This window comes from Oncorhynchus nerka, linkage group LG3, assembly GCF_034236695.1.
Source record: "Oncorhynchus nerka isolate Pitt River linkage group LG3, Oner_Uvic_2.0, whole genome shotgun sequence".
NCBI lineage: Eukaryota > Metazoa > Chordata > Actinopteri > Salmoniformes > Salmonidae > Oncorhynchus > Oncorhynchus nerka.
Genome location: NC_088398.1, coordinates 61,863,144 through 61,884,834, shown reverse-complemented (window position 1 = coordinate 61,884,834; position 21,691 = coordinate 61,863,144). Strand labels below are relative to the sequence as shown.

Genomic DNA, 21,691 nt, shown 5'->3' with positions numbered 1-21,691 from the left:
GATGCAGTGTGTTTTAGCTGTACAGAGTCAGTGTGTTTTAGCTGTACAGAGGCAGTGTGTTTTAGCTGGACAGAGACAGTGTGTTTTAGCTGTACAGAGACAGTGTGTGTTAGCTGTACAGAGGCAATGTGTTTTAGCTGTACAGAGGCAGTGTGTGTTAGCTGGACAGAGTCAGTGTGTGTTAGCTGGACAGAGGCAGTGTGTGTTAGCTGGACAGAGACAGTGTGTTCTAGCTGTACAGAGGCAGTGTGTGTTAGCTGGACAGAGTCAGTGTGTGTTAGCTGTACAGAGACAGTGTGTTCTAGCTGTACAGAGGCAGTGTGTTAGCTGTACAGAGGCAGTGTGTGTTAGCTGTACAGAGGCAGTGTGTGTTAGCTGTACAGAGGCAGTGTGTGTGAGCTGGACAGAGGCAGTGTGTGTTAGCTGGACAGAGGCAGTGTGTGTTAGCTGGACAGAGTCAGTGTGTGTTAGCTGTACAGAGACAGTGTGTTCTAGCTGTACAGAGGCAGTGTGTGTTAGCTGTACAGAGGCAGTGTGTGTTAGCTGTACAGAGGCAGTGTGTGTTAGCTGTACAGAGGCAGTGTGTGTTAGCTGTACAGAGGCAGTGTGTGTGAGCTGGACAGAGGCAGTGTGTGTTAGCTGGACAGAGGCAGTGTGTGTTAGCTGTACAGAGACAGTGTGTTTTAGCTGTACAGAGGCAGTGTGTGTTAGCTGTACAGAGACAGTGTGTTTTAGCTGTACAGAGGCCGTGTGTGTTAGCTGGACAGAGGCAGTGTGTGTGAGCTGGACAGAGGCAGTGTGTGTTAGCTGTACAGAGGCAGTGTGTTAGCTGTACAGAGGCAGTGTGTTAGCTGGACAGAGGCAGTGTGTGTGAGCTGGACAGAGGCAGTGTGTTAGCTGGACAGAGGCAGTGTGTGTTAGCTGGACAGAGGCAGTGTGTGTTAGCTGGACAGAGGCAGTGTGTGTTAGCTGGACAGAGGCAGTGTGTGTTAGCTGGACAGAGGCAGTGTTTTAGCTGGACAGAGACAGTGCGTTTTAGCTGGACAGACACAGTGTGTTTTAGCTGGACAGAGGCAGTGTGTGTTAGCTGGACAGAGACAGTGTGTGTTAGCTGGACAGAGACAGTGTGTTTTAGCTGGACAGAGTCAGTGTGTGTTAGCTGGACAGAGGCAGTGTGTGTTAGCTGGACAGAGACAGTGTGTGTTAGCTGGACAGAGGCAGTGTGTGTTAGCTGGACAGAGACAGTGTGTGTTAGCTGGACAGAGACAGTGTGTTAGCTGGACAGAGGCAGTGTGTGTGAGATGGACAGAGGCAGTATGTGTGAGCTGGCCAGAGGCAGTGTGTGTTAGCTGGACAGAGACAGTGTGTTAGCTGTACAGAGTCAGTGTGTTTTAGCTGTACAGAGGCAGTGTGTTTTAGCTGTACAGAGGCAGTGTGTATTAGCTGTACAGAGGCAGTGTGTGTTAGCTGTACAGAGTCAGTGTGTTTTAGCTGTACAGAGGCAGTGTGTTTTAGCTGTACAGAGTCAGTGTGTTTTAGCTGTACAGAGGCAGTGTGTTTTAGCTGGACAGAGACAGTGTGTTTTAGCTGTACAGAGACAGTGTGTGTTAGCTGTACAGAGGCAATGTGTTTTAGCTGTACAGAGGCAGTGTGTGTTAGCTGGACAGAGTCAGTGTGTGTTAGCTGGACAGAGACAGTGTGTTCTAGCTGTACAGAGGCAGTGTGTGTTAGCTGGACAGAGTCAGTGTGTGTTAGCTGTACAGAGACAGTGTGTTCTAGCTGTACAGAGGCAGTGTGTGTTAGCTGGACAGAGACAGTGTATTCTAGCTGTACAGAGGCAGTGTGTGTTAGCTGTACAGAGGCAGTGTGTGTGAGCTGGACAGAGGCAGTGTGTGTTAGCTGGACAGAGGCAGTGTGTGTTAGCTGTACAGAGACAGTGTGTTTTAGCTGTACAGAGACAGTGTGTTTTAGCTGTACAGAGGCAGTGTGTGTTAGCTGTACAGAGACAGTGTGTTTTAGCTGTACAGAGGCCGTGTGTGTTAGCTGGACAGAGGCAGTGTGTGTGAGCTGGACAGAGGCAGTGTGTGTTAGCTGTACAGAGGCAGTGTGTTAGCTGTACAGAGGCAGTGTGTTAGCTGGACAGAGGCAGTGTGTGTGAGCTGGACAGAGGCAGTGTGTTAGCTGGACAGAGGCAGTGTGTGTTAGCTGGACAGAGGCAGTGTGTTTTAGCTGTACAGAGGCAGTGTGTGTTAGCTGGACAGAGGCAGTGTGTGTTAGCTGGACAGAGGCAGTGTGTGTTAGCTGGACAGAGGCAGTGTGTGTTAGCTGGACAGAGGCAGTGTTTTAGCTGGACAGAGACAGTGCGTTTTAGCTGGACAGACACAGTGTGTTTTAGCTGGACAGAGGCAGTGTGTGTTAGCTGGACAGAGACAGTGTGTGTTAGCTGGACAGAGACAGTGTGTTTTAGCTGGACAGAGTCAGTGTGTGTTAGCTGGACAGAGGCAGTGTGTGTTAGCTGGACAGAGACTGTGTGTGTTAGCTGGACAGAGGCAGTGTGTGTTAGCTGGACAGAGACAGTGTGTGTTAGCTGGACAGAGACAGTGTGTTAGCTGGACAGAGGCAGTGTGTGTGAGATGGACAGAGGCAGTATGTGTGAGCTGGCCAGAGGCAGTGTGTGTTAGCTGGACAGAGACAGTGTGTTAGCTGTACAGAGTCAGTGTGTTTTAGCTGTACAGAGGCAGTGTGTTTTAGCTGTACAGAGGCAGTGTGTATTAGCTGTACAGAGGCAGTGTGTGTTAGCTGTACAGAGTCAGTGTGTTTTAGCTGTACAGAGTCAGTGTGTTTTAGCTGTACAGAGTCAGTGTGTTTTAGCTGTACAGAGGCAGTGTGTTTTAGCTGGACAGAGACAGTGTGTTTTAGCTGTACAGAGACAGTGTGTGTTAGCTGTACAGAGGCAATGTGTTTTAGCTGTACAGAGGCAGTGTGTGTTAGCTGGACAGAGTCAGTGTGTGTTAGCTGGACAGAGGCAGTGTGTGTTAGCTGGACAGAGACAGTGTGTTCTAGCTGTACAGAGGCAGTGTGTGTTAGCTGGACAGAGTCAGTGTGTGTTAGCTGTACAGAGACAGTGTGTTCTAGCTGTACAGAGGCAGTGTGTGTTAGCTGTACAGAGGCAGTGTGTGTTAGCTGTACAGAGGCAGTGTGTGTTAGCTGTACAGAGGCAGTGTGTGTGAGCTGGACAGAGGCAGTGTGTGTTAGCTGGACAGAGGCAGTGTGTGTTAGCTGTACAGAGACAGTGTGTTTTAGCTGTACAGAGGCAGTGTGTGTTAGCTGTACAGAGACAGTGTGTTTTAGCTGTACAGAGGCAGTGTGTGTTAGCTGTACAGAGGCAGTGTGTGTTAGCTGGACAGAGGCAGTGTGTGTTAGCTGGACAGAGGCAGTGTGTGTTAGCTGGACAGAGGCAGTGTGTTAGCTGGACAGAGGCAGTGTGTGTTAGCTGGACAGAGGCAGTGTGTGTTAGCTGTACAGAGGCAGTGTGTGTTAGCTGTACAGAGGCAGTGTGTGTTAGCTGGACAGAGACAGTGTGTTTTAGCTGGACAGAGGCAGTGTGTTAGCTGGACAGAGACAGTGTGTTAGCTGGACAGAGACAGTGTGTTTTAGCTGTACAGAGTCAGTGTGTTTTAGCTGTACAGAGGCAGTGTGTTTTAGCTGTACAGAGGCAGTGTGTTTTAGCTGGACAGAGACAGTGTGTTTTAGCTGGACAGAGTCAGTGTGTTTTAGCTGTACAGAGTCAGTGTGTTTTAGCTGTACAGAGGCAGTGTGTTTAGCTGTACAGAGGCAGTGTGTTTTAGCTGTACAGAGGCAGTGTGTTTTAGCTGGACAGAGACAGTGTGTTTTAGCTGTACAGAGACAGTGTGTTTTAGCTGTACAGAGGCAGTGTGTTTTAGCTGTACAGAGGCAGTGTGTGTTAGCTGGACAGAGTCAGTGTGTTTTAGCTGGACAGAGGCAGTGTGTTTTTAGCTGGACAGAGACAGTGTGTTTTAGCTGTACAGAGGCAGTGTGTTTAGCTGTACAGAGGCAATGTGTTTTAGCTGTACAGAGGCAGTGTGTGTTAGCTGGACAGAGTCAGTGTGTGTTAGCTGGACAGAGGCAGTGTGTGTTAGCTGGACAGAGACAGTGTGTTCTAGCTGTACAGAGGCAGTGTGTGTTAGCTGGACAGAGTCAGTGTTGTTAGCTGTACAGAGGCAGTGTGTTTAGCTGTACAGAGGCAGTGTGTGTTAGCTGTACAGAGGCAGTGTGTGTTAGCTGGACAGAGGCAGTGTGTGTTAGCTGGACAGTGTGTGTTAGCTGGACAGAGGCAGTGTGTTTTAGCTGGACAGAGACAGTGTGTTCTAGCTGTACAGAGGCAGTGTGTGTTAGCTGGACAGAGGCAGTGTGTGTTAGCTGGACAGAGACAGTGTGTTCAGCTGTACAGAGGCAGTGTGTGTTAGCTGTACAGAGGCAGTGTGTTTAGCTGTACAGAGGCAGTGTGTGTTAGCTGTACAGAGGCAGTGTGTGTTAGCTGTACAGAGGCAGTGTGTGTGAGCTGGACAGAGGCAGTGTGTGTTAGCTGGACAGAGGCAGTGTGTGTTAGCTGTACAGAGACAGTGTGTTTTAGCTGTACAGAGGCAGTGTGTGTTAGCTGTACAGAGACAGTGTGTTTTAGCTGTACAGAGGCAGTGTGTGTTAGCTGGACAGAGGCAGTGTGTGTTAGCTGGACAGAGGCAGTGTGTGTTAGCTGTACAGAGGCAGTGTGTTAGCTGGACAGAGGCAGTGTGTTAGCTGGACAGAGGCAGTGTGTGTTAGCTGGACAGAGGCAGTGTGTTAGCTGGACAGAGGCAGTGTGTGTTAGCTGGACAGAGGCAGTGTGTGTTAGCTGGACAGAGGCAGTGTGTGTTAGCTGGACAGAGGCAGTGTGTGTTAGCTGGACAGAGGCAGTGTTTTAGCTGGACAGAGTCAGTGTGTTTTAGCTGGACAGAACAGTGTGTTTTAGCTGGACAGAGGCAGTGTGTGTTAGCTGGACAGAGTCAGTGTGTGTTAGCTGGACAGAGACAGTGTGTTTTAGCTGGACAGTGTGTGTTAGCTGGACAGAGGCAGTGTGTGTTAGCTGGACAGAGACAGTGTGTGTTAGCTGGACAGAGGCAGTGTGTGTTAGCTGGACAGAGGCAGTGTGTGTTAGCTGGACAGAGGCAGTGTGTTGAGCTGGACAGAGGCAGTGTGTGTTAGCTGGACAGAGGCAGTGTGTGTTAGCTGGCCAGAGGCAGTGTGTTTTAGCTGGACAGAGACAGTGTGTTAGCTGTACAGAGTCAGTGTGTTTTAGCTGTACAGAGGCAGTGTGTTTTAGCTGTACAGAGGCAGTGTGTGTTAGCTGTACAGAGGCAGTGTGTTTAGCTGTACAGAGCTGTGTTTTACAGAGGCAGTGTGTTTTAGCTGGACAGAGGCAGTGTGTGTTAGCTGGACAGAGGCAGTGTGTTTTAGCTGGACAGAGGCAGTGTGTTTTAGCTGGACAGAGGCAGTGTGTGTTAGCTGTACAGAGGCAGTGTGTTTTAGCTGTACAGAGGCAGTGTGTGTTAGCTGGACAGAGTCAGTGTGTGTTAGCTGGACAGAGACAGTGTGTTCTAGCTGGACAGAGGCAGTGTGTGTTAGCTGGACAGAGTCAGTGTGTTTAGCTGTACAGAGTCAGTGTGTTTAGCTGTACAGAGGCAGTGTGTGTTAGCTGGACAGAGACAGTGTATTTAGCTGTACAGAGGCAGTGTGTTTTAGCTGTACAGAGGCAGTGTGTTTTAGCTGGACAGAGACAGTGTGTTTAGCTGGACAGAGTCAGTGTGTTTTAGCTGTACAGAGGCAGTGTGTTTTAGCTGTACAGAGGCAGTGTGTTTTAGCTGTACAGAGGCAGTGTGTTTTAGCTGGACAGAGACAGTGTGTTTTTAGCTGTACAGAGGCAGTGTGTGTTAGCTGGACAGAGTCAGTGTGTTGGACAGAGTGTGTTAGCTGTACAGAGGCAGTGTGTTAGCTGTACAGAGGCAGTGTGTTAGCTGGACAGAGGCAGTGTGTTTTAGCTGGACAGAGGCAGTGTGTTAGCTGGACAGAGGCAGTGTGTGTTAGCTGGACAGAGGCAGTGTGTTTTAGCTGTACAGAGGCAGTGTGTGTTAGCTGGACAGAGGCAGTGTGTGTTAGCTGGACAGAGGCAGTGTGTGTTAGCTGGACAGAGGCAGTGTGTTCTAGCTGGACAGAGGCAGTGTGTTTAGCTGGACAGAGACAGTGTGTTTTAGCTGGACAGAGGCAGTGTGTTTTAGCTGGACAGAGGCAGTGTGTGTTAGCTGGACAGAGGCAGTGTGTGTTAGCTGGACAGAGACAGTGTGTTTTAGCTGGACAGAGGCAGTGTGTGTTAGCTGGACAGAGGCAGTGTGTTTTAGCTGGACAGAGACTGTGTGTTTAGCTGGACAGAGGCAGTGTGTGTTAGCTGGACAGAGACAGTGTGTGTTAGCTGGACAGAGACAGTGTGTTAGCTGGACAGAGGCAGTGTGTGTGAGCTGGACAGAGGCAGTATGTGTGAGCTGGACAGAGGCAGTGTGTGTTAGCTGGACAGAGACAGTGTGTTTTAGCAGTGTGTTTTAGCTGTACAGAGGCAGTGTGTTTTAGCTGTACAGAGGCAGTGTGTTTAGCTGTACAGAGGCAGTGTGTGTTAGCTGTACAGAGGCAGTGTGTTTTAGCTGTACAGAGGCAGTGTGTTTTAGCTGTACAGAGGCAGTGTGTTTTAGCTGTACAGAGGCAGTGTGTTTAGCTGGACAGAGACAGTGTGTTTAGCTGTACAGAGACAGTGTGTGTTAGCTGGACAGAGGCAGTGTGTTTTAGCTGGACAGAGGCAGTGTGTGAGCTGGACAGAGGCAGTGTGTGTTAGCTGGACAGAGGCAGTGTGTGTTAGCTGGACAGAGACAGTGTGTTCTAGCTGTACAGAGGCAGTGTGTGTTAGCTGGACAGAGTCAGTGTGTTTTAGCTGTACAGAGGCAGTGTGTTTTAGCTGTACAGAGGCAGTGTGTGTTAGCTGTACAGAGGCAGTGTTTTAGCTGTACAGAGACAGTGTGTTTAGCTGTACAGAGGCAGTGTGTTTTAGCTGTACAGAGCTGGACAGAGTGTTTTAGCTGGACAGATGCAGTGTGTTTTAGCTGGACAGAGGCAGTGTGTTTTAGCTGGACAGAGGCAGTGTGTGTTAGCTGGACAGAGGCAGTGTGTTTAGCTGGACAGAGGCAGTGTGTTTAGCTGGACAGAGACAGTGTGTTTTAGCTGGACAGAGGCAGTGTGTGTTAGCTGGACAGAGACAGTGTGTTTTAGCTGGACAGAGGCAGTGTGTTTTAGCTGGACAGAGGCAGTGTGTGTTAGCTGGACAGAGGCAGTGTGTGTTAGCTGGACAGAGGCAGTGTGTGTTAGCTGGACAGAGGCAGTGTGTGTTAGCTGGACAGAGACAGTGTGTGTTAGCTGGACAGAGACAGTGTGTTAGCTGGACAGAGGCAGTGTGTGTGAGATGGACAGAGGCAGTATGTGTGAGCTGGCCAGAGGCAGTGTGTGTTAGCTGGACAGAGACAGTGTGTTAGCTGTACAGAGTCAGTGTGTTTTAGCTGTACAGAAGGCAGTGTGTTTTAGCTGTACAGAGGCAGTGTGTTTTAGCTGTACAGAGGCAGTGTGTGTTAGCTGTACAGAGTCAGTGTGTTTTAGCTGTAGAGTCAGTGTGTTTTAGCTGTACAGAGGCAGTGTGTTTTAGCTGTACAGAGGCAGTGTGTTTTAGCTGGACAGAGACAGTGTGTTTTAGCTGTACAGAGGCAGTGTGTGTTAGCTGTACAGAGGCAGTGTGTTTTAGCTGTACAGAGGCAGTGTGTGTTAGCTGGACAGAGCAGTGTGTGTTAGCTGGACAGAGGCAGTGTGTGTTAGCTGGACAGAGACAGTGTGTTCAGCTGTACAGAGGCAGTGTGTGTTAGCTGGACAGAGGCAGTGTGTGTTAGCTGTACAGAGACAGTGTGTTTTAGCTGTACAGAGGCAGTGTGTGTTAGCTGTACAGAGGCAGTGTGTGTTAGCTGTACAGAGGCAGTGTGTGTTAGCTGTACAGAGGCAGTGTGTGTGAGCTGGACAGAGGCAGTGTGTGTTAGCTGGACAGAGGCAGTGTGTGTTAGCTGGACAGAGGCAGTGTGTTTTAGCTGTACAGAGGCAGTGTGTGTTAGCTGTACAGAGACAGTGTGTTTTAGCTGTACAGAGGCAGTGTGTGTTAGCTGTACAGAGGCAGTGTGTGTTAGCTGGACAGAGGCAGTGTGTGTTAGCTGGACAGAGACAGTGTGTGTTAGCTGGACAGAGACAGTGTGTTAGCTGGACAGAGGCAGTGTGTGTTAGCTGGACAGAGACAGTGTGTTAGCTGTACAGAGTCAGTGTGTTTTAGCTGTACAGAAGCAGTGTGTTTTAGCTGTACAGAGGCAGTGTGTTTTAGCTGTACAGAGGCAGTGTGTTTTAGCTGGACAGAGACAGTGTGTTAGCTGTACAGAGTCAGTGTGTTTTAGCTGTACAGAAGCAGTGTGTTTTAGCTGTACAGAGGCAGTGTGTTTTAGCTGTACAGAGGCAGTGTGTTTTAGCTGGACAGAGACAGTGTGTTAGCTGTACAGAGTCAGTGTGTTTTAGCTGTACAGAGTCAGTGTGTTTTAGCTGTACAGAGGCAGTGTGTTTTAGCTGTACAGAGTCAGTGTGTTTTAGCTGTACAGAGGCAGTGTGTTTTAGCTGGACAGAGACAGTGTGTTTTAGCTGTACAGAGACAGTGTGTGTTAGCTGTACAGAGGCAATGTGTTTTAGCTGTACAGAGGCAGTGTGTGTTAGCTGGACAGAGTCAGTGTGTGTTAGCTGGACAGAGGCAGTGTGTGTTAGCTGGACAGAGACAGTGTGTTCTAGCTGTACAGAGGCAGTGTGTGTTAGCTGTACAGAGGCAATGTGTTTTAGCTGTACAGAGGCAGTGTGTGTTAGCTGGACAGAGTCAGTGTGTGTTAGCTGGACAGAGGCAGTGTGTGTTAGCTGGACAGAGACAGTGTGTTCTAGCTGTACAGAGGCAGTGTGTGTTAGCTGGACAGAGTCAGTGTATGTTAGCTGTACAGAGACAGTGTGTTCTAGCTGTACAGAGGCAGTGTGTGTTAGCTGTACAGAGGCAGTGTGTGTGAGCTGGACAGAGGCAGTGTGTGTTAGCTGGACAGAGGCAGTGTGTGTTAGCTGTACAGAGACAGTGTGTTTTAGCTGTACAGAGGCAGTGTGTGTTAGCTGTACAGAGACAGTGTGTTTTAGCTGTACAGAGGCAGTGTGTGTTAGCTGTACAGAGGCAGTGTGTGTGAGCTGGACAGAGCTGGACAGTGTGTGTGAGCTGGACAGAGGCAGTGTGTTAGCTGGACAGAGGCAGTGTGTGTGAGCTGGACAGAGGCAGTGTGTGTTAGCTGTACAGAGGCAGTGTGTGTTAGCTGGACAGAGGCAGTGTGTGTTAGCTGGACAGAGACAGTGTGTGTTAGCTGGACAGAGACAGTGTGTTAGCTGGACAGAGGCAGTGTGTGTGAGATGGACAGAGGCAGTATGTGTGAGCTGGCCAGAGGCAGTGTGTGTTAGCTGGACAGAGACAGTGTGTTAGCTGTACAGAGTCAGTGTGTTTTAGCTGTACAGAAGCAGTGTGTTTTAGCTGTACAGAGGCAGTGTGTTTTAGCTGTACAGAGGCAGTGTGTTTTAGCTGGACAGAGACAGTGTGTTAGCTGTACAGAGTCAGTGTGTTTTAGCTGTACAGAGTCAGTGTGTTTTAGCTGTACAGATGCAGTGTGTTTTAGCTGTACAGAGTCAGTGTGTTTTAGCTGTACAGAGGCAGTGTGTTTTAGCTGGACAGAGACAGTGTGTTTTAGCTGTACAGAGACAGTGTGTGTTAGCTGTACAGAGGCAATGTGTTTTAGCTGTACAGAGGCAGTGTGTGTTAGCTGGACAGAGTCAGTGTGTGTTAGCTGGACAGAGGCAGTGTGTGTTAGCTGGACAGAGACAGTGTGTTCTAGCTGTACAGAGGCAGTGTGTGTTAGCTGGACAGAGTCAGTGTGTGTTAGCTGTACAGAGACAGTGTGTTCTAGCTGTACAGAGGCAGTGTGTTAGCTGTACAGAGGCAGTGTGTGTTAGCTGTACAGAGGCAGTGTGTGTTAGCTGTACAGAGGCAGTGTGTGTGAGCTGGACAGAGGCAGTGTGTGTTAGCTGGACAGAGGCAGTGTGTGTTAGCTGGACAGAGTCAGTGTGTGTTAGCTGGACAGAGGCAGTGTGTTAGCTGGACAGAGGCAGTGTGTGTGAGCTGGACAGAGGCAGTGTGTGTTAGCTGTACAGAGGCAGTGTGTGTTAGCTGTACAGAGGCAGTGTGTGTTAGCTGTACAGAGTCAGTGTGTTTTAGCTGTACAGAGGCAGTGTGTTTTAGCTGTACAGAGTCAGTGTGTTTTAGCTGTACAGAGGCAGTGTGTATTAGCTGTACAGAGACAGTGTGTGTTAGCTGTACAGAGGCAATGTGTTTTAGCTGTACAGAGGCAGTGTGTGTTAGCTGGACAGAGTCAGTGTGTGTTAGCTGGACAGAGGCAGTGTGTGTTAGCTGTACAGAGGCAGTGTGTGTTAGCTGTACAGAGGCAGTGTGTTAGCTGTACAGAGGCAGTGTGTGTTAGCTGTACAGAGGCAGTGTGTTAGCTGTACAGAGTCAGTGTGTGTTAGCTGTACAGAGGCAGTGTGTTAGCTGGACAGAGGCAGTGTGTGTGAGCTGTACAGAGGCAGTGTGTGTGAGCTGGACAGAGGCAGTGTGTTAGCTGGACAGAGGCAGTGTGTGTGAGCTGGACAGAGGCAGTGTGTGTGAGCTGGACAGAGGCAGTGTGTGTGAGCTGGACAGAGGCAGTGTGTTAGCTGTACAGAGGCAGTGTGTGTTAGCTGGACAGAGGCAGTGTGTGTGAGCTGTACAGAGGCAGTGTGTGTGAGCTGTACAGAGTCAGTGTGTGTTAGCTGGACAGAGGCAGTGTGTGTTTTAGCTGTACAGAGGCAGTGTGTGTGAGCTATACAGAGTCAGTGTGTGTTAGCTGTACAGAGGCAGTGTGTGTGAGCTGTACAGAGTCAGTGTGTGTTAGCTGTACAGAGGCAGTGTGTGTGAGCTGTACAGAGTCAGTGTGTGTTAGCTGTACAGAGTCAGTGTGTGTTAGCTGGACAGAGGCAGTGTGTGTTTTAGCTGTACAGAGGCAGTGTGTGTGAGCTATACAGAGTCAGTGTGTGTTAGCTGTACAGAGGCAGTGTGTGTGAGCTGTACAGAGTCAGTGTGTGTTAGCTGTACAGAGTCAGTGTGTGTTAGCTGTACAGAGGCCGTGTGTGTTAGCTGGACAGAGGCAGTGTGTGTGAGCTGGACAGAGGCAGTGTGTGTGAGCTGTACAGAGGCAGTGTGTTAGCTGTAGTGTGTGAGCTGGACAGAGGCAGTGTGTTAGCTGGACAGAGGCAGTGTGTGTGAGATGTACAGAGGCAGTGTGTGTGAGCTGTACAGAGGCAGTGTGTTAGCTGTAGTGTGTGAGCTGGACAGAGGCAGTGTGTTAGCTGGACAGAGGCAGTGTGTGAGATGTACAGAGGCAGTGTGTGTGAGCTGTACAGAGGCAGTGTGTTAGCTGTAGTGTGTGAGCTGGACAGAGGCAGTGTGTTAGCTGTAGTGTGTGAGCTGGACAGAGGCAGTGTGTTAGCTGGACAGAGGAAGTGTGTGTGAGATGTACAGAGGCAGTGTGTGAGCTGGACAGAGGCAGTGTGTTAGCTGGACAGAGGCAGTGTGTGTGAGATGTACAGAGGCAGTGTGTTAGCTGTAGTGTGTGAGCTGTGTTGGGGCAGATTGGTGTTTGTGTTGTTAACTGCAGGGTAATGGCACTGGAGAGGCCCTCAATCCAGCTCGATTCATCCCTTACCGCTTTCTAAGAGCCTCTTCAGATGCACCGCAGCACAGTTGGTGAGTGTGTGTGTGTGTGTGTGTGTGTGTGTGTGTGTGTGTGTGTGTGTGTGTGTGTGTGTGTGTGTGTAACCCTGGCACTCCACAGCCTAATTAAGTGATCTGATCCAGAGCTGATTTGAATAACAAAAGACCCTGATGAGGGAGGGGGATGAGAGGAGGAGAGGAAGAGAGGAAGAGGGTTTGGGTCTACAGTAGCAGCATTGTAGCAGGCAGGAAACACATGTTTGGTAGAGTAAACAGTCCCCAGTGTTCAGTACACATTACCATGCTAATATAGCTGACACACAACAGGGATCCTAGCTGAGGGAGGGGGTGGGGGCTTTGGCATCCCCTGCCTCTCTATCTCTTTCTCCTTCAGGGGCTCCTGCCATCTCTAACTCTGATCAGTGACCCTCCCCCAGGAACACTGATCCAATCTGTCTCTACTGAGGCGTGGGAGCGAGGTAGGGAGGGAGAAAGGAGGGAGTGAGAGGAGGAGGGAAGGAAGTAAAAGTTGCTGTGACCTTGTAGACTAGGAGGGAGTAGGTCTCTGAAGTAGGAAATGATTTGTTTAGTCCACACTCTGTTGGTGCTCTGTTTAAATCAAATCAAACTTTATTCACATGCGCCGAATATAACATGTGTAGACTTTACCGTGAAATGCTTACTTACAAGCCCTTAACCAACAGTGTAGTTAAGAGTTTACTAAAAGCGCGTGTGTACCGGTACCCCAGACGAAAGGAGACTATCAGCGGACTATACTTAATAATAGGTATTGTGTGGCCTGGGCCTCTATCGATTACTGTCCCAATATGTCACTGGTTCTCTGTACAGTCTTCTATACAGATGGACAATGCAGCTTTACACATCACCTGTCATATCATATGGCTGACACAGGCACACAGGGATGAGAGTGTAGACACGGGTGTGTGTGTCTGTGTCTAGCCTGCCTCAGGGGACTAGATATTCTATCAGGTCCTGAGAGCAGAAGACAGAGATATTGTTACAGAGGTAATTAGTTCTAACAGGCCTGCTGAACGGATGCGCCTGTCCACAATAACCCCTCAGTCACTGACAGCTCTGTCTGGATGTGTGTCTCTCTCCTCCTCCACTCTCTCTACTGTCCTTCCCCCTCTCTCTCCTCCTCCACTCTCTCTACTGTCTGGATGTGTGTCTCTCTCCTCCTCCACTCTCTCTACTGTCCTTCCCCCTCTCTCTCCTCCTCCACTCTCTCTAATGTCCTTCCCCTCTCTCTCCTCCTCCACTCTCTCTACTGTCTGGATGTGTGTCTCTCTCCTCCTCCACTCTCTCTACTGTCCTTCCCCCTCTCTCTCCTCCTCCACTCTCTCTACTGTCTGGATGTGTGTCTCTCTCCTCCTCCACTCTCTCTACTGTCCTTCCCCCTCTCTCTCCTCCTCCACTCTCTCTACTGTCCTTCCCCCTCTCTCTCCTCCTCCACTCTCTCTACTGTCCTTCCCCCTCTCTCCTCCTCCACTCTCTCTACTGTCCTTCCCCCTCTCTCTCCTCCTCCACTCTCTCTACTGTCCTTCCCCCTCTCTCTCCTCCTCCACTCTCTCTTCTGTCCTTCCCCCTCTCTCTCCTCCTCCACTCTCTCTACTGTCTGGATGTGTGTCTCTCTCCTCCTCCACTCTCTCTACTGTCCTTCCCCCTCTCTCTCCTCCTCCACTCTCTCTACTGTCTGGATGTGTGTCTCTCTCCTCCTCCACTCTCTCTACTGTCCTTCCCCCTCTCTCTCCTCCTCCACTCTCTCTACTGTCCTTCCCCCTCTCTCTCCTCCTCCACTCTCTCTACTGTCTGGATGTGTGTCTCTCTCCTCCTCCACTCTCTCTTCTGTCCTTCCCCCTCTCTCTCCTCCTCCACTCTCTCTACTGTCCTTCCCCCTCTCTCTCCTCCTCCACTCTCTCTACTGTCCTTCCCCCTCTCTCTCCTCCTCCACTCTCTCTACTGTCCTTCCCCCTCTCTCCCTCCTCCACTCTCTCTACTGTCCTTCCCCCTCTCTCTCCTCCTCCACTCTCTCTACTGTCCTTCCCCCTCTCTCTCCTCCTCCACTCTCTCTACTGTCCTTCCCCCTCTCTCTCCTCCTCCACTCTCTCTACTGTCCTTCCCCCTCTCTCTCCTCCTCCACTCTCTCTTCTGTCCTTCCCCCTCTCTCCTCCTCATCTCTCTCTACTGTCCTTCCCCCTCTCTCCTCCTCCACTCTCTCTACTGTCCTTCCCCCTCTCTCTCCTCCTCCACTCTCTCTACTGTCCTTCCCCCTCTCTCTCCTCCTCCACTCTCTCTTCTGTCCTTCCCCCTCTCTCTCTACTTTCCTCTCCTTTCTCCCACTGCCTCTGTACAGTTAACACACACACTACTTTCCTCTCCTTTCTCCCACTGCCTCTGTATAGTTAACACACACACTACTTTCCTCTCCTTTCTCCCACTGCCTCTATACAGTTAACACACACACTACTTTCCTCTCCTTTCTCCCACTGCCTCTGTATAGTTAACACACACACTACTTTCCTCTCCTTTCTCCCACTACCTCTATACAGCTAACACACACACTACTTTCCTCTCCTTTCTCCCACTGCCTCTATACAGTTAACACACACACTACTTTCCTCTCCTTTCTCCCACTGCCTCTGTATAGTTAACACACACACTACTTTCCTCTCCTTTCTCCCACTGCCTCTATACAGTTAACACACACACTACTTTCCTCTCCTTTCTCCCACTGCCTCTGTATAGTTAACACACACACTACTTTCCTCTCCTTTCTCCCACTGCCTCTATACAGTTAACACACACACTACTTTCCTCTCCTTTCTCCCACTGCCTCTGTATAGTTAACACACACACTACTTTCCTCTCCTTTCTCCCACTACCTCTATACAGCTAACACACACACTACTTTCCTCTCCTTTCTCCCACTGCCTCTATACAGCTAACACACACACTACTTTCCTCTCCTTTCTCCCACTGCCTCTATACAGTTAACACACACACTACTTTCCTCTCCTTTCTCCCACTGCCTCTGTATAGTTAACACACACACTACTTTCCTCTCCTTTCTCCCACTACCTCTATACAGCTAACACACACACTACTTTCCTCTCCTTTCTCCCACTGCCTCTATACAGTTAACACACACACTACTTTCTCCCACTCTCCTTTCTCCCACTGCCTCTATACAGTTAACACACACACTACTTTCCTCTCCTTTCTCCCACTGCCTCTATACAGTTAACACACACACTACTTTCCTCTCCTTTCTCCCACTGCCTCTGTATAGTTAACACACACACTACTTTCCTCTCCTTTCTCCCACTGCCTCTATACAGTTAACACACACACTACTTTCCTCTCCTTTCTCCCACTGCCTCTATACAGTTAACACACACACTACTTTCCTCTCCTTTCTCCCACTGCCTCTATACAGTTAACACACACACTACTTTCCTCTCCTTTCTCCCACTGCCTCTATACAGTTAACACACACACTACTTTCCTCTCCTTTCTCCCACTGCCTCTATACAGTTAACACACACACTACTTTCCTCTCCTTTCTCCCACTGCCTCTATACAGTTAACACACACACTACTTTCCTCTCCTTTCTCCCACTGCCTCTATACAGTTAACACACACACTACTTTCCTCTCCTTTCTCCCACTGCCTCTATACAGTTAACACACACACTACTTTCCTCTCCTTTCTCCCACTGCCTCTATACAGTTAACACACACACTACTTTCCTCTCCTTTCTCCCACTGCCTCTGTACAGTTAACACACACACTACTTTCCTCTCCTTTCTCCCAACACTCTGTACAGTTAACACTACTTTCCTCTCCTTTCTCCCACTGCCTCTGTATAGTTAACACACACACTACTTTCCTCTCCTTTCTCCCACTGCCTCTATACAGCTAACACACACACTACTTTCCTCTCCTTTCTCCCACTGCCTCTATACAGTTAACACACACACTACTTTCCTCTCCTTTCTCCCACTGCCTCTATACAGCTAACACACACACTACTTTCCTCTCCTTCACATGGATAAAAGTGCAGTTAAAGGGGCAGAGTGGATATGAGACAAGTGTCTCACGTGTCTGAGGTGAAGAGGTTTTTGGTGGGAGGCCTGGGAATCATCGATACGTACATAGCCTAAACACACACACACACACACACACACACACACACACACACACACACACACACACACACACACACACACACACACACACACACACAGATGAACACACACACTTGAATGCAGGCACACACCCTCCTTTCTCCCAAACAAAAGCTGCCTCTATACAGCTTTTGACACACACACTACTTTCCTCTCCTTTCTCCCACTGCCTCTAAAATACAGTTAACAAAAATACTTCACACTTTCCATACATTTCCTCTCCTTTCTCCCACTGCCTCTATACAGCTAACACACACACTAGTGGAACTTTCCTCTCCTTCACATGGATAAAAGTGCAGTTAAAGGGTCTCAGAGTGGATATGAGACAAGTGTCTCACGTGTCTGAGGTGAAGAGGTTTTGGTGGGAGGCCTGGGAATCATCGATGCCCTTGTTTGGGTGTAGGGCCTGATCAGCCTAAACACACACACACACACACATATCACACACAAACAACACACACACACACAACACACACACAACAATACACTGCAGCTTTGACATCAAGAAGAGATGAACACACACACTTGAATGCAGGCACACACCCTCACACTGCCTCCCTCTCTCTCTCTCGCTCTCTGTCTCTCTCTCCCGGATCAGAGATCTGATATTCTCATCATAATCTGAAGATCTGACTACACTGTCTGTAATACTTCGTTTTGGCAACACTTTACAGAGATCTTGACAGGATTGGACTGAGGCCTGCTGAATTCTCAGTCTGACAAACAAAAGCAAAATGGAGTGATTTTAGCAGATTTTGTAGATGTCATTTAGGGGTTCATTCTTTGTTGTGGTGTTTTGATTTGATTTGATCTGGATCCCCATTAGCTGATGCCATGACGACAGTTAGCCTTTCTGGGGTCCAATTAGAGTTATACACACACAGTAAAAATACATTAATTTAACAAAAAAAATGAACCAATAGATAGCGTTTTGAACATTTATCCTATAAAATACATTTAAAAGAAATGTTTTGGTTTTATTTGCTCGCAACAAGTTACAGTTTGCTCGCATTACAGTAGACATTACAGACATTAAAATACCTTAAAGGTAATATTTACCTGTAAATACATTTAACAGTCAATACTACAGTATATGGTGTTTGTGTGTATATGCAGACTGTGCTGACTGAGAGGTTATCCCATTTGGGAACAATGTCAGCTGTTTGGCCGAGGAAACTCAGTGTCGACTTTGATTTCCTGCAACATCCACCAATCAGAGCAGTCAATATTAGTCAGGCTGTTTCTGGCTGTCACTGCAGGGGCCCCCAGGGACCTCACAATAATCTAAACCACATCACTCAGACACTCGCGCACACACACACACACACACACACACACACACACACACACACACACACACACACACACACACACACACACACACACACACACACACACACACACACACACACACACACCTCTGACAGTGGGGGCCATTCAGAGCAGACAGTAGTTAATTGGACTCTGTCATGAGTAAACCTTGAGGAGCTGTACGGTAAGTGATAAATGTAGCTGCAGGTTGTGTGTTCTGGTGATGTTGTCCACCAGTAGTATCAGTCAGACCTTTATACTGCTGACTATGGAGTTGTCTACCTCTGTATGTGTTACTGTTATGTCCAGAAGCAGCTAGAACTGAACTGAGTGCTGCCTGCCTGCTGACTTTCTCAAATAATATAATTACAGCAGTGTAGCACACACACACACACACACACACACACACACACACACACACACACACACACACACACACACACACACACACACACACACCAAACCCGTACAGAGTCTGGGCTATAAAGTGGAGTTAAACGGCTCTGAGAGAATCTCCTTGCTGACTTAAAAGCTTTGCTTCTCAGCATGGATCAGATGACACTTATTAGACCTGAAATAAGAGAAGGGAGGAGGAGGAGGAGTACAGGGGGAGGAGGAGGAGGAGGGAGGGGGAGGAGGAGGAGGGAGGGGGAGGAGGAGGAGGAGGGGGAGGAGGAGGGTGGAGGGGAGGAGGAGGAGTGGAGGGGGAGGAGGAGGAGTGGAGGGGGAGGAGGAGGAGTGGAGGGGGAGGAGGAGGAGGGTGGGGGGGAGGAGGAGGAGTGGAGGGGGGGAGGAGGGGGAGGAGTGGAGGGGGAGGAGGAGGGGAGGGTGGAGGAGGGAGGAGGAGGGAGGAGGAGGAGGAGGAGGGGGAGGAGGAGGAGGAGTGGAGGGGGGAGGAGGAGGAGGGGGAGGAGGAGGAGGGAGGGGGAGGAGTGGAGGGGGGAGGAGGAGGAGGAGTGGAGGGGGAGGAGGAGTGGAGGGGGAGGAGGGAGGAGGAGTGGAGGGGGAGTAGGAGGAGTGGAGGGGAGGAGGAGTGGAGGGGGTGGAGGGGGAGGAGGAGGAGGGAGGGTATGGAGGGGATTTGGTGATTCTCCTGAATCATCAGGGATATGTGTTGGTGATTTGGTGATTCTCCTGTAATCATCTCTACAGTATGTTGGTGATTTGGTGATTCTCCTGTAATCATCTCTACAGTATGTTGGTGATTTGGTGATTCTCCTGTAATCATCTCTACAGTATGTTGGTGATTTTGGTGATTCTCCTGTAATCATTTGGTATGTTGGTGATTTGGTGATTCTCCTGTAATCATCTCTACAGTATGTTGGTGATTTGGTGATTCTCCTGTAATCATCTCTACAGTATGTTGGTGATTTGGTGATTCTCCTGTAATCATCTCTACAGTATGTTGGTGATTTGGTGATTCTCCTGTAATCATCTCTACAGTATGTTGGTGATTTGGTGATTCTCCTGTAATCATCTCTACAGTATGTTGGTGATTTGGTGATTCTCCTGTAATCATCTCTACAGTATGTTGGTGATTTGGTGATTCTCCTGTAATCATCTCTACAGTATGTTGGTGATTTGGTGATTCTCCTGTAATCATCTCTACAGTATGTTGGTGATTTGGTGATTCTCCTGTAATCATCTCTACAGTATGTTGGTGATTTGGTGATTCTCCTGTAATCATCTCTACAGTATGTTGGTGTTTTGGTGATTCTCCTGTAATCATCTCTACAGTATGTTGGTGATTTGGTGATTCTCCCATTTATTTGGAGTAGAACAGGATAATGGTTTAGTTTAGTTTATTAGGATCCCCATTAGCTAGTTCACATGCAGCAGCTACTCTTCCTGCGGTCCACACAAAACATATACATACATGACAAAGTGCAGAACAGTTATAGACAAAAACATTACATTCAAAATATATATTTACACTGTGTGTATATACAGTACCAGTCAAAAGTTGAGACACATCTACTCATTCAAGATTTTTTCTGACTTCTTTACTATTTTCTACATTGTAGAATAATAGTGAAGACATCAAAACTATGAAATAACACATATGGAATCATGTAGCAACCAAAAAAGTGTTAAACACATTAAAAAATGTTTAATATTTGAGATTATTGAAAGCCGCCACCCTTTGCCTTGATGACAGCTTTGCACACTCTTGGCATTCTCTCAACCAGCTTCACCTGGAGTGCTTTTCCAACAGTCTTGAAGGAGTACTGACTTGACTGGTACTATATATATATAGAAATATATATATATAGAAATATATATATATATACAGTGGGGCAAAAAAGTATTTAGTCAGCCACCAATTGTGCAAGTTCTCCCACTTAAAAAGATGAGAGAGGCCTGTAATTTTCATCATAGGTACACTTCAACTATGACAGACAAAATCAGAAAACAAATCTATTTGCAAATTATGGTGGAAATAAGTATTTGGTCAATAACAAAAGTTTTTCACAATACTTTGTTATATACCCTTTGTTGGCAATGACAGAGGTCAAACGTTTTCTTTAAGTCTTCACAAGGTTTTCACACACTGTTACTGGTATTTTGGCCCATTCCTCCATGCAGATCTCCTCTAGAGCAGTGATGTTTTGGGGCTGTTGCTGGGCAACACGGACTTTCAACTCCCTCCAAAGATTTTCTATGGGGTTGAGATCTGGAGACTGGCTAGGCCACTCCAGGACCTTGAAATGCTTCTTACGAAGCCACTCCTTCGTTGCCCGGGCGGTGTGTTCGGGATCATTGTCATGCTGAAAGACCCAGTCACGTTTCATCTTCAATGCCCTTGCTGATGGAAGGAGGTTTTCACTCAAAATCTCACGATACATGGCCCCATTCATTCTTTCCTTTACACAGATCAGTCGTCCTGGTCCCTTTGCAGAAAAACAGCCCCAAAGCATGATGTTTCCACCCCCATGCTTCACAGTAGGTATTTGGATGCAACTCAGCATTCTTTGTCCTCCAAACACGACGAGTTGAGTTTTTACCAAAAAGTTATATTTTGGTTTCATCTGACCATGTGATATTCTCCCAATCTTCTTCTGGATCATCCAAATGCTCTCTAGCAAACTTCAGACGGGCCTGGACATGTACTGGCTTAAGCAGGGGGACACGTCTGGCACTGCAGGATTTGAGTCCCTGGCGGCGTAGTGTGTTACTGATGGTAGGCTTTGTTACTTTGGTCCCAGCTCTCTGCAGGTCATTCACTAGGTCGCCCCGTGTGGTTCTGGGATTTCTGCTCTCCGTTCTTGTGATCATTTTGACCCCACGGGGTGAGATCTTGTGTGGAGCTCCAGATCGAGGGAGATTATCAGTGGTCTTGTGTATGTCTTCCATTTCCTAATAATTGCTCCCACAGTTGATTTCTTCAAACCAAGCTGCTTACCTATTGCAGATTCAGTCTTCCCAGCCTGGTGCAGGTCTACAATTTTGTTTCTGGTGTCCTTTGACAGCTCTTTGGTCTTGGCCATAGTGGAGTTTGGAGTGTGACTGTTTGAGGTTGTGGACAGTTGTCTTTTATACTGATAACAAGTTCAAACAGGTGCCATTAATACAGGTAACGAGAGGAGGACAGAGGAGCCTCTTAAAGAAGAAGTTACGGGTCTGTGAGAGCCAGAAATCCTGCTTGTTTGTAGGTGACTAAATACTTATTTTCCACCATAATTTGCAAATAAATTCATTAAAAATCCTACAATGTGATTTTCTGGATTTTTTTTCTGTCATAGTTGAAGTGTACCTATGATGAAAATTACAGGCCTCTCTCATCTTTTTAAGTGGGAGAACTTGCACAATTGGTGGCTGACTAAATACTTTGTTGCCCCACTGTATATATCATGAAAAAAACATTTTAAAAAAACATGAAAGACTATCATGCATGTTGTTGATGTTAGTTGTTTGTGTGCAGTGAATGATGAACACTAGTTACTCAGCCTTCCCTCCATTTTAACAGCTGCATTTCCATATTTTATACTTGGTCTTGGATGGGTCTGAGAGAGAGGGAGAGAGAGAGAGGAGAGAGAGAGAGAGAGAGAGAGAGAGAGAGAGGAGGTAGGGAGAGAGAGAGAGAGAGAGAGAGAGAGAGAGAGAGAGAGAGAGGGAGAGGAGGTAGGGAGAGAGAGAGAGAGAGAGAGAGGGAGAGGAGGTAGGGAGAGAGAGAGA

At 48.3% G+C, this 21,691-nt stretch overlaps 1 protein-coding gene across 1 annotated transcript in view; it reads left to right on the top strand.

Moving 5' to 3' along the window:
* LOC115121626 (ephrin type-A receptor 3-like) overlaps positions 1 to 21,691 on the top strand; it is a 150,469-nt gene that overhangs the window by 126,268 nt on the left and 2,510 nt on the right. The window lies entirely within an intron of this gene.